Below are 13050 nucleotides of genomic sequence, written 5' to 3' on the forward strand. Positions count from 1 at the left end.
GGAGATGACTAATGTCTATGATCATTTGACTTTAAGTAAAGCCAGTCACCTTCAATAATGTGGGTGGATCACACTGAGTCAGTTGAAGGCCTAAGAGCAACAATTGAAATTTATTGGAGAAGAAGGGATTCTGCCTCACACCGTAACATAAAAATCCTGTCGTAATTTCAGGCCTGCTGGTTTACCCAAGAGATTTCAGATTTACCAGCCTCCACAACTCCACAATCATACAAGTTAATTCCTTAAAATGAATTCTTTTGTAGATAGATGATATGCATATATACACAATTGGGTCTGTTTTTCTGGAGAGTGCTGAGTAAACTCTGCCCCTCAAAAAACAAACAAACAAGAAAACTAAAAACACCTATATTATTAGGAAAAAAACTTATAAGACAAAGCCCATTACATGAAATTACATTACTATAGACACATGCATGTTCGTACATATACACATGTAACAAAGATTGATCCAAGTTTTGGCTCAATGTCAAACGGTATTCTAGTAAAAATTTTTAGTTCAGTGATATCTGCACAGACATTTAAACTGGTTTGATGGATGTGAAAACTGCATTACCTTCTTCTGTTGAAGAAGAAAGAATGTAGCCACAGCCAGTCCGCATCTTTTCATGACCCACACTCTGAATCAGAGGCAATCACCACTTTTGGTCCCTAAGGAGTTCCAGGCTTGACTAAGTGCTGAATACCGTTATGCTTATACAACACAAAAGATTCACTTGATTCCTAAAATTCACCTCTCTTTCCTAACAGTTACATTATAAAAGAGCTAAACTGTGAGCACACATCACATGCACCCTTGAAATAGTTTTAAGGAAACTTCTTTTAGATGGATTAAACCTTAGTTCTGATGTGAGTATTTCATCACAAGTATTTCTAGAAAATGACTAGGAGTTTTTAATCCATAAAATAAATGATGATCATATTATTTGTCATAATTCTAAACATTTAGCAAAGAAATTACTAACTTTCAAAACTGAGTTCATTTAAGACAGTTACAGAAATCTTCTGCTTTATTCATTTTTAATACTTTTAACTTCACTTATTTTATATCTATTTCAAATCCACATTATTTCTCTGCATACCATAACTAGGTTTCCCAAGGGGTAAAAATCACTCGAAATATAGTTTTTCCTTTTATGCTTCATAACTGAAACATTCCTGCTGGCAATAGGTGAAAGAAAAAAAAAAAAAAAACAGAAATGACAAGCACCGTGACATATGGGATAGACAGTACATATGCTTCAAAAACGTGAAAGGCAGAATTATAAAGTGAAAATACGTCCCATGAAAAGACCGCACAACTATTTCCTATGGTTCAAAATGCACTTGAAACACAGGGAATTTCTGACCGCAAGAAAAATGGTGATATCTACGCTATTCTTGAACTGTCCCTATAACAGAAGATACAGACAAGTACACAATTTACCAACCTAATTAAAAGTGCTCATTAAGTCAATACCACACCAATGACAGGCTGCCTTACATGTAAATGAAAGAGTTCTTCAATGACGACGTAGCCACACTGAATACTGAGAGCAATGCTAAGTGTGGGGATGGAGTACTGGAAACGAGCACACTTACTTTTACGGAGTTCAGGAAGTCGCTGACGTGGCCATAAGAAGACAGAGGAACAAAATCTGCCACGTTCTATTCTCACCGAGGACCATGGATCATAGTGGGCATCACCATTGGGAACTAGGCCACAAGCTTCACAAGGATAGAAACCACATGTTTTTCATTAACCGATATTTACACAGGGTCTAGTAAACATTTGTTTATTCAGAGAATTCTGCTAGCCTCTCAGGACCTCAGATTTGCAGACATTTCAAAATGCTGGTATGGGCTGTGGGAATTAAGGGGAGATGCCATACTCCAGAGGCCTTAGAAATGCATGTGGAGTGGATGTTCCAGATTCGTGTTTGAGGAAGTAACAAGACTCTCCTTTGAGCCCCATTCTCCGTATCAGCCTGTGCTGCTTTACTTAAACTTTACGGATCCCCTAATGTCCATGGTACGTATGCCACAGTTCCCGGAGTTCCTCCATTCCTTCTTTGTTTCAAGACTTGAAGTCATTTTTAGGTTACTTGGTTCCAGGTTCAGAACACAGTTCCAGGCCATAAAAAAACCATGGAGGGCAATATTCAAAGAGAGCTTAGATGCAGTTCAGAACCATGACTAGCCCCAGGTGTAGTTCACATGAGATAGACAATACTCATGTCACTCTTAAGCAGTATAAATTCATCTATCAATTACTGAGGATATTCACATCACTGATTTAGATGAGCTTCTTAAAAAAGAGCATAAACACAAAACTTACATAGAGCTTACGATCTAGTGGGCATGAAGCACAAACAAGCAGTGAATTACGATACTTTAAATGGAGATATGACAGTGATACACACAGGCTGTGTATAGGCCTCTTGCATGGGGTTGAAGGAGGCTTCCTTGACTTTACATTTCAATTAAGCTTTGTAGAACCCACTGGAATAAACCAAATGATGGAAGGTTAGCCATTCCAAGTGAATGATGCAGCATCTGCAACAGCAGGCTCTATGATTAGCAAAAACGAAAACAACAAAATCTTTTGCACAGTTTTGCAAGAGAGGATTTCGAGGCAAGAGTCTAGTACCCTGGATAGCTCCCTTGCAGCAAAGTTGACTGCAGAGACTGAGGTCTAGGAGACTAAGGAAGAAGGTTCAAGAATCTCCAGAACTTCAAATTCACCAATCTATCCTATATTCAAATTAAAACTCTTTGGCTTTTAAACTACCTCATCCAATCATTTCCTTCATTAGACCTCTGGAGCTATGTGTTTTCTGAATCATCATCCAATGACCTGATGCTCCTCAGAAATATCCTGGGAGATAATTCCTTCCCACTCTTCACTAGACAGTTAGTACTGCAGTGTCTTTATTTTGGTGTTTTGAGCAGCACTTGGACCTGGGACCCTCATAACTTTCCCAGGGGATGCTTTGTATTACACTCTCCCTCTGATCAAATTAGACTCTCCCGCTGTAGGGCCCTTCTCTTTTCTAAAGCTAGACTGGTATCGACGAAGATAACTCCCAATACTGCCATATTTACACCTTGAAGTACACTGTAGGAAATATTCTTCAAAGTTAATTTTAGCCATAATGTTGCTGTAAGTTTATATGCTTGCTGTGTACATACCTGTATTGACTTTGTGATGGCTCAATTTAGTAATCTATATTTTTTAAATTACTGCTATAGGAGATATACTCTAACCTTTAAGTAATTCATTTAGTAATGAAAACTTTGCATTTTCTTGGGTCCATCTGCATATGAATATAGTATTAAAAACTGAAAATGAAGTCAAATAATTATTCTTGAGCTCTCTGCCCAGTAGGTAATGTTCCCTTGAAAATATATGGATCCTGATGTGCAGACACTTTGGTTTTGTTATCAATAAGATATTTGGAATCTTTACCTGAAATAAGTTCCTCTTAGTCTGCATTTCTAATACCGAATCTGAGTTTGATTTAGAGGTATGGTTTAGAAGTATGTTCTCCTTTTTCTTAACCTTCTCATCTGATGTCTTCTCCCCTTTCAAGCTGTTCCTGAATGTCCTAAAGAATATTGTATATTAGAAAGGAGTGCTCACTAAGTACATTCCATATATTCTAACTTGAATGACTTAATGATCCGGTAATTTGCATATCTATAAATAACAAAAGACAAACAAAAATAGGTGAGGAAGAATTGCCTGGAGTGTTAACGCCTACATCTGTATTTATTTCTGCCATGTCTTTATTCATATACACTTGTTTGGTTTATTTGTAAACCTTACATAGGCCTATGATGTATCATTTGTTGCTACTGCCAAAACCAGACCAAAAAGCCACACACACAACAATAACCACTCACCAACAGAATCACAGTATTTAACTTTCCAGCAAAGAGTTCACGGCAGTGAACAGATACACAATAAATAACATGTGCGAGTCTGCATTTGGTAGATAAGGAAGTTATATCACTAAGATCTCCTGAAAAGTTGAAATAAGCTAGTGTGCCTAGCTTAACAAACACTTCCTAAACATAGGAATACATCTAGGTGTCATTAACGAATGGGGAAAATTAAGAGAAAGTATCATATGTAACCTCTGGGATACGCTTCTTTAGCTGTTCAGCATTCTAAACATATCATATTCAAATAAGGTTATAAAGGAGAATGGAGAAGAGCCGGGTCATCCTGAAATAAACAACTGACTTAGAATAAGAGACACACACAAGTCCTAAAGAATCAAAAAAGACATGGAAGAATGTGTATTCCATTTATGTGGAGTAAGCTGTTCAGGAACCATAGGAAGTAGATTCTTTTTGAAACAAGAAGACTGGCTTATACATAATAAGCATTTACAAAATGTACATTGTCAGTAATGACGAATGAGGTAGCTCTATAGTGGGATACAGGAAGATAAGGGAGATAACATGTAGCAAAATGAGGCAGTCTAGCGACCCTTAGAACCTGGAACTGGACTTGCCCTGCAGTCTGGAAAGCAGTATACAGACCCAGCTGTATGTATACTTCTAAGAAGTCCAACCAGCCCGCATATCTAAGGGCGGGACAATATGCCATAAATGGTCGGCATCGCAGAGGCCCAAGAATGAGTATTAGAAATGAAGCATACCTCTAGGGTCTGGAGGATTTAGAGATCCAGGAAAGTGTTTACTGGCCTTAGTTGTGACTATGGATAAAACTTCATGATTCCAGTTGTTGATAATTCCAATATGCTGCATTACGTACAGATATATATAGATACATATATCCCAGAGTATATCCTTGTGTGTGCCAATAAATAACATTATGTTCTATATTAAGAATATTAAGAATCATAAATGAAGGGAGAAAAAAAGCCTTACTCAAATGCTATGTGGAATGGTAATATCGCAGAAGTTATCAAGATGCAGAGGAAAATATTAGGTGAGAAATAAGTTTCGTTATAAGAAGGCAGCATTACTATAAATATGTTATAACATTAGAGCTGAACATAAAGGATGGCTTGAAGTTAAGTCCCAAAGTGTTGGGCTGTAAGTCAATTAGAAGGATTGTTCCTGAATCAGGGGCAAGGCTGAGGCTCCAGTTAATGATTAAATGATTCCAGTGACAGAAAAAGATTCTGACAAATGCTACAAAATAAGTCGTAAGTGAAATACTCAGCAAAACATTGTTTTTAAATTTCTAATATTATGAATCTCCATTCATGTTATTGACTGATTTAAACACATTATGAAATATATAACTCTATCTAGTTAGTCTAGCAGAGGGCTTCAGAATAACCAAATTTAACTGTCTATAGGATTATACAGAATCAGAATATTTAAACGTTTTTAAATGCGTCCTTTGCTACAAATACTTGACTGATTAAACCCACATTTAAATAAAGAAGTTGAAGATTAAAAGCCAAAAGAAACTAAAATGATATGACCATGTAATTTTTTTTTTCTCACAGGAGAAAAGGTGAATTAATAGACTGAACCTAAGGTCCACTTAGCTTGAGCAAGGTACTCAAAGTTCTGTGTGAACTTTCCAGAAGATGAGCTGCATATCTCCAAATATGGAGAAGACCTAATGTTTAAACATCCTCTGCTTAAAGGTACTCATTCTTAAAATTATATTTGGTTTCATCTTAAATTTCCACAAATAAGTTGGGAGATTTTGACCAGTTGTGGTAAAAGAATTGTGATTGAGTGGTACTGAGGTAAACGACACCAGTGCTATAAAGAGCAATAGGAAGGTGGAAGCATGAGCTGTGCAAGTCTTCCATTATTCACATCACCCAAGACACAACAACAGCATCACCGACAATTGTAGCAACAGGGTGAGTAATGCACAGATAGTGCTGGGCCCTGAACTAGGAATAAGGAGGAAATACATTCTTTCACATGTTCTGTCTACTGGTTTCATAATTTCTTCATCATTGTGATTTTTAAAAAATCAATTTTGGTGTAGGTAGCTTGAGAGACCATAGAACAGAGCCTCAGTTTCCTCAACTCTAAAATATATACAAAACTTTACAATGTAAGGAGAACTGCATGGCAGAACATACATAAAGTGCTTACAATGGAAGACGTGTCCAGCATATTATAGCCATTGCTGCTGTTAATAAACATCTCAAAACTTGCAAAATAGAATGGAAAATAATACCCATGTTTACATATATTCTAGGACTCCTTTTATTTTAAAATATCTGTTAAAGTGTCAGTCTTTGGAAAAATATAAACTATGAAGGCATACAGTAATTCAACCAATATTTATTTATACGTTGGCCCCTGTTAATTCCAGATGATAACAAGCCAATCATACAAATACACATAAAATTGAAATTGCAGTGAGCATCACCAGGGAAAAGAACATAAAGCTAAAACAATATTTAACAGGGAAACTGAAGTAGCAAAGAAGGCCGAAGAAGGTTTCCTTCGGGAAGGGATGCTTGAGCTCACATCTGAAAGGCAGGGGTGAGGGAGTTGCAAGAAAGGGGACAGAGAGGGAAGATAAGGAGAGGGAGGGGGATACTAAGAGAGATACAGAATTTGAACACATCATCTTTAATCTTGAAATGTGGTCTAAAATTTATTTCAGTAGTTTAAGATTTGGAGAGAAACTTCCACACTTGTGAAGCTATTGTCGTGCAGCTAGAATATCCTTACACAGAGAAGATGATTATAAATGGCAAGAACAAACATATCATGTAAGACTCAACAAAGCCAACCCCCCAAAAAACTCAACCTTTGTACACTGTGCCCATTTTTGCTTTATAAATGACTACCAATAAGGTCATCCTGAGGTCACTACTATCCAGTAAAATTCTACACTTATGTATCACTTCTCAAATCAACAGCAAATAGGTGTACAAGAATTAGAACCATATTTACATTTTTTATATTTAATTAAGATGAAAATATTCTGATGGAGAGTATAATATTTTCCAGGTCTAAATAGTTAAAGCTCTGTTATATCTACCAGTTGAAAAATATGTAGATACAAAATCGGTGGAAGACACAGCCTTCAAGTTTCACTATAAAACACTCTAGGTCAGTGGTTCTCAAACTGATTCTTATGGACTCTAAAGTTTGCATAAGAATTACATAGAGGGAGTTCCCATTGTGGCTCAGTGGTTAACGAACCTGACTAGATCCATGATGACGTGGGTTCGATACCTGGCCCTGCTCAGCGGGTTAAGGATCTGGTGTTTCTGTGAGCTGTGGTGTGGGTCTCTGATGCGGCTCAGGTCCCACAGTGCTGTGGTGTAGGCCAGCAGCTAAAGCTCCAATTAAACCCCTAGCCTGGGAAACTCCATATACCAAGAGTGCAACCCTAAAAAGACAAAAGAGGGAAAAAAAAAAAAAAGAATGACATAGAGGACCCCACAGCAGTTTCCAATTCAATCATTCAATGGAATTGCAATTTAAAGAGTTCACTGGTGCTTCTGCTCAGGGAACCACATTTAGAGACTACTGCTCTAGGTTAAGAATTTACAGTTAAATAATAAAACATTTCCTTATAAATGACCTTTAGATTTTATTGAATATCAGAACACAGTTAAATAGTGTTCAAAAATGTTAATAAGTTTAATTAAAATTTACAAAATTATTAATACAGTGTAAAAAATGCAAAACCAAAAGCTGTATTTTAAGTTGCCCTAGGTATAGGGCCAGGAATTTGGCCAAATTTTTATCTGTCAAAGATCTAGGTAGAAATATTTTTTTTAATTGTAATCTCATACCACGGATCCTAGTGACTATTTTCAACCACCAGTTTTTCTTTGCCATTTTGTTTAGCCCACATGAAAACAGCTTAAAGTGAAACACAGTCATTTTAAAGTAAGAACTGAAAGCAATATCCTGGTACTGTGTCAATTGCAGTTTAGACTGGGTAGCTTTACATTTTTATATTACGTTTAGTTGAAGCTACATATTGAAGTATGTTTCTTTTGTTAGAGTCATTCATCAATCTCCTCATCTTTTCTCACTGCTTCTCCCATGCTAGACGTCATGTTTTTTTCTTAACTGACACTCTCACATAGTGAAGATAATATTGCTGATAAAAGCATACATCTTCAATATGAAGCAAATAGATTTTGTCACTACCCAACAGGGAAATCACGCAGAAGCTGTCAGTCATACAGTAGGAGAGATTACATTATCAAAGTGATACACCTTTGACATAGAGTCCAAAACCAAACTCAAAAGAGACCAATTAACAGGTATGCTGGTCTGTATTTTGACTGCACTGGAAAGCATCCCATTCCTGCATGAATATAAGATTGGTGATTTAATAGGCTTTTCACTTCTGTAATAACTCTTATCTATTCCCTGTCAACAAACTATGCATGAAAATCTTTTAATTCAACTAATCTGAGAGCAATTATATTTTTTATTGAAAGTCATATCTAATATTTGTACTATTTCCTTACTGTCACCATATCATACATCTGAGGTGTTGTGTTGAAGAGACAGGCTCCATGTCAATTCAGACCTCTCCCCTTATGTTCTAAAAATGCAGAAGTGCATTTTAAACAGTTCTGTGTTTGTATGAAATAAGTTCAAAATAGAGACAGAGCATGATTCTATTAGTAATTCAACCTATGTACCAGGAGATAGTTAAAACAATTTTTTTTTTCTTTTTTTTTTTTTCTCTTTTTAGGGCTGCACCCATGGCACATAGCAGTTTCCAGGCTGGGGGTCAAAGCGGAGCTGTAGCTACCAGCCTATGCCACAGCCAGAGCAACGCAGGATCCCAGGATCCAAGCCATGTCTGCGACCTACAGCACAGCTCACAGCAACACTGGATCCTTAACCCACTGAGCAAGGCCAGGGATTGAAACCACATCCTCATGGATGCTAGTCAAATTCATTTACTGCTGAGCCATGATGGGAATTTCATAAAAACAATTTTGAAACTATTGCTACAATTCTAAAATTGTTCCCAACAAGCCCTACATTATAGCTGTATATTCATGGAAAATAATATGAGGAAAGATTAACTGTTACGTAGATGCATTATAGCTTTAAAAGTGAAAAAAATATCAAAAATTATGTAAATGAGTTACACATTTTATATGAATAAAATATTAAGCATTCAGTGACTGCTCATTATTAATATAGCTGTTCTTTTACCTATCTCCTAATCTTTCCCTTAGAGCAAATCTTAGGAGGACTGGTTAAGGATGCACCTCAAATACCTCGCTTCATGTACTATCTTGTTATTAATGTGAAATTCAACACTTTAGTGTGATGTGGTATAATTAAATATTTATATATCTATAAATATATACCAGCATCTTTTTCATTAAAAGTCAAGATAAGATCAAAGATTTTTGTCTTAGGTACAGATAACACTGACAATTATAAGAATATAGTGTACAGCAGCATGCTGCATATCAAAAACAAACTCACTGTACTTTGCACAACAAATTTAACTACTCTGCAATATCAAAATCTATTTCAAAACGAACTTACCTTTCCTTATATCTTTTGTTCCTTTCTACAATTCCAGGAGACTTGCATCTTATACCTTACAGCCTCATCCACAAGCCACTAATCCTATTTATCCTTTAAGATCAAGACCAAGCAAGTCTTATCTTCCTTGGAAGCCTTTTCAGAAAAAATCCAGTATGAAATGTTATTGTCATGCTCTGAACTCCTGCAGCCTTCATTAGACATGCAATCTCTTATTGTCAAGAACTGTTAACTCTGTGCAAGCCTGAGCTTCAGAACTACTCCAAATGGAAAGTAAGCTTCTGAGGGCAGGAAGCAAGGAAGTCTTATGTTCTGCCACATTATCTAGATAGTACCTTGCACACAACAGGCCCTTTACTGTGAACACTATGTTGAGTAATAAAATGTAATGAGTTCCATATCTATAATATTTTTTCATTTTCTACTTCACAGGTTTGATGTAAACTAACACTCTATAGTATAAAAATACATCATTAAAATAATAAACAGTTGCTGATTCTCTGACAGTGTCAAAAGTATTCAGAAATATGATTTTTTTAATGATTGAAATAATACAGCTCATCAAATACATTCTAAAATTCCCCATCAGTTCTATATTGCAATGATTCAGGAAAGTTAAAGTAATGCTCCTCAGAATGGGGTGTTCAGTCCAAGTTCTAATATATAAAACCACACATAATGCAATGTTAAAATAGTATATTAAACCCATATGAATCTAATCAAATCAAAGTAACAAATCCTTAACTCTATTTTGTCTTCAAAATAAAGAGGACTGTTATGCAAAGCTACTTTTACACGGGGGGGGGGGACTGTTGGCGTGTTTTGATCAAAATAAGTAGCTCCTTAATTAATACCAAATGAAGACAAATCACTCTGACAATAAATTGGTTAGTTTACTTCTCTTTCTTCTCTGTGAAATTATTGAACCAGTGGTTGCCACATAGAATTTTTATGTTTTAAAAACACTGTGCTTGGCAGGTGCTTAGAGACACCTCAATTTAAAATAATAATAAGGATACTGTCCTCTCTCAGTCACAAGCCAGTTATAGGTTCTATGAAAACAAAGGCTGCTACTTTTAAGAACAAACATAAATTTTCCAAAGATACTTGGTAGATACCATCCTAAGACATTTCTAAGCTTCAAGTTATGTCTTTGGAATTTGTGCCTGTTATAAAGCAAACAGAAAAAGAAAATGAAACAAACTAATTGTGTTGTAGCCTAGATTGATGTAGCATTTTAGGTCTTAATAGCTGGTTCTAATTCTAATCAATAATAAGTGAATATAAACTCACCTAGGTATCTGCTTCTCTTTCTTCCTCAAGGCTTTTAAGAAAACCAGCTTTATGGTAAAATGTGTGCACATTATTTTTAATAGCCTTTCTTAGGGGTAAAAATGGAGGATATGTTACATAGCAATAGGAAGGTATTCAACTGTAAAGATACTAGAAATGAAAGCTGTTGAAACCAAGTAGGTACTTTCTGTCTTGTAGGTATTACTGGTGGGCTAAAGAGGTAGGAGGAGTGGTACATAAAAGCATTAAAGGGCAAGAGACCAGTAACTTCTAAGAAGCATTTCTTTTTCTACCTGTAAAATGACAAGTGCTTTTCTGACTTCCTTCATCTCATATTCAAGCTTCCACGAAAAAGGGGATGGAAAGCAGAATTGCTTCTAATTCTGAGAAGTAAAAAAGAGGGGAGATACGGTAGAGAGGAACAGAGAGAGAAAGGAGAAGAGAGGGGGAGAGAGGAGCTCAGGAAACACGGAAGGAAACCCCGAGAAATTTCACAACTCTTTGCCATAAATAGCCTTTCTTCTCACTCTGGATACCTCCTCCTTTACATCAGCAAGGCTCAGCCTCCACGCGCAGAGAAGCACCATTCACAAATCCCTCCGTCACCCCATCGCACACCCCTGCCCCTTGATGGCACCGCCTGTAAGAGTCCCTGGGACACATGCCAAAAGGGGTGAGGGGCAGGGAGCAAGGGGACACCTGCCGTTTCAGCTCCGACTGATTTTCTTTGCAGGTGAACCAACGCATTGATTAGTCAGGAGCGCGAATACACACACACACACACGCACACGCACACACACCCCTCTCCCCGGAGCCCTTGACACGCCACCACAAAGCAATTTGTTCCCACTAAGTCGCTGCTGCTCTTGCCGCCGCTGGGGAGGGTCTCGCCTCCAATCCAGGAAGCCAGCGCCGGAGGACGAGCGGGCGGAGGCAGGAGGCCGTCCGGCTCGGGCACTGCGGCTCCGCCGGGAGCCCGGGCTCCCCGCCCCCTTCCTTCCCCCCCTCCCCTCCCCCTCCCCTCCCGCCGCCGCCCCCGCCCCCGCCCGGGCGCCCGCAGCCCCGGCGCCAGCGCCGCCACGCCGCCCTTACCTGCGGGACGCGAGCGGCCAAGGAGGGGAGCGGCCGCCAGCCTGCGCCAACTCTTGCCTCCGTGGCCGGCCGCGCTCCGCATCGCCGCAGAGTGGCGGCCGCCGCGGCGGCGGGGAGCAGAGCGCTCAGGAGCGCAGAGGCAAAGGCCCCCCGCAGCGCGCGGGGAGTCGCGGGCCGGCAGCCCGTCCGCCTCCCTCCCGCCCGGCCCGCGAGGCCAGGTCTCCGCGCCGCGCACGCGGGCCCGCGGCCGGCGCCCCGGGCCTGGGCGGGGGCTGCTCCGGGGCGGCCGGGGCACTGCGCGGTCACCTGCCGGGCGGTCCCTCCGCGTCGGCCCGGGGCCGGCCCCGGGGCGGCGGCTACGCGAAGCGCGACCCTCCCGGCGCGGGGGCACCGGGGGGGCGTTACTACCTTGAGGGCTCCGCGCCGCTGGTTGGGCTCCTCCAGGGCACTCGGGGATTTATGTCTTCGGGGGACGGGGGTGTCTCTCCGGGTCCCCCTCCTCAGCCCTCCCTCCCCTTCTCGGCTGTTGGGCGCCTTCGCTGCACTCCCAGTTGCACCGAGTCGAGCTGTGTTATTTAATAATCCTGCTCCTCCCGCCTGCGCCGGCAGGGCTGCTCTGCCTGAGCCACCGCTTCGCAGTCAGTCATGTTGTGGAGAGAGGGAGGGAGGGAGAGGCGGATTGGCAGTCGGTCGGCGACTATTTGTGGTGAGAGAGAGACGAGCAGAGCTAGAGGAGGGCAGGGGAGGGACGTGGGGAGGCGCTTCCAAGTGTGTGAGTGCGCGGAGTGCGACTGAGTGGGGGACACCGAAGCCACGTCCCTCGCAGGCCCTGCTCCCCGACTGCGAGCAGGGCGGCGGCGAGCGCGCGGCCTTTATAGGGGCCGGGGCGGGGGCGGGGGCGGGGGGGAGGCTCCGAGGGCGGCGCCCGGCCAACTGCGTCCGCGGGTTACCACGCACGCAGCCTCGTGCCTTAACGCGCGCACACCCACTGCTGGCCCGTTGCTGAGTTTTCGTTTCAGGGGCAGCGATAGCGATATCCGACCGTGCTGACTTGGCTTTCCTCTTGGTCCATCCTCGTGCGTCGCTGGAGTCCAAGTGCACGGGTAGGTCAAGACTGGAAAAGCCGGGCAGGAATCTAAAGCGATCGCGGTAATGCTGAAAAGTCAC

General features: G+C 40.7%; 1 protein-coding gene across 10 annotated transcripts in view; it reads right to left on the reverse strand.

The window, feature by feature from the left end:
- The window catches only part of CCSER1 (coiled-coil serine rich protein 1), a 1224168-nt gene extending 1211437 nt beyond the window's left edge, over positions 1 to 12731 (reverse strand). For 8 of the 10 annotated variants that reach the window (XM_021100741.1, XM_021100737.1, XM_021100742.1 and 5 more), the window contains exon 1: positions 12292 to 12731. The gene's annotated coding sequence lies outside the window, so the exon portion shown is untranslated. Of the gene's footprint in view, positions 1 to 1599; positions 7244 to 12291 lie in introns of those variants that run through there. The other 2 variants (XM_021100740.1, XM_021100739.1) reach the window with 2 other exon arrangements.

This window comes from Sus scrofa, chromosome 8, assembly GCF_000003025.6.
Source record: "Sus scrofa isolate TJ Tabasco breed Duroc chromosome 8, Sscrofa11.1, whole genome shotgun sequence".
Classification (NCBI taxonomy): Eukaryota; Metazoa; Chordata; class Mammalia; order Artiodactyla; family Suidae; genus Sus; species Sus scrofa.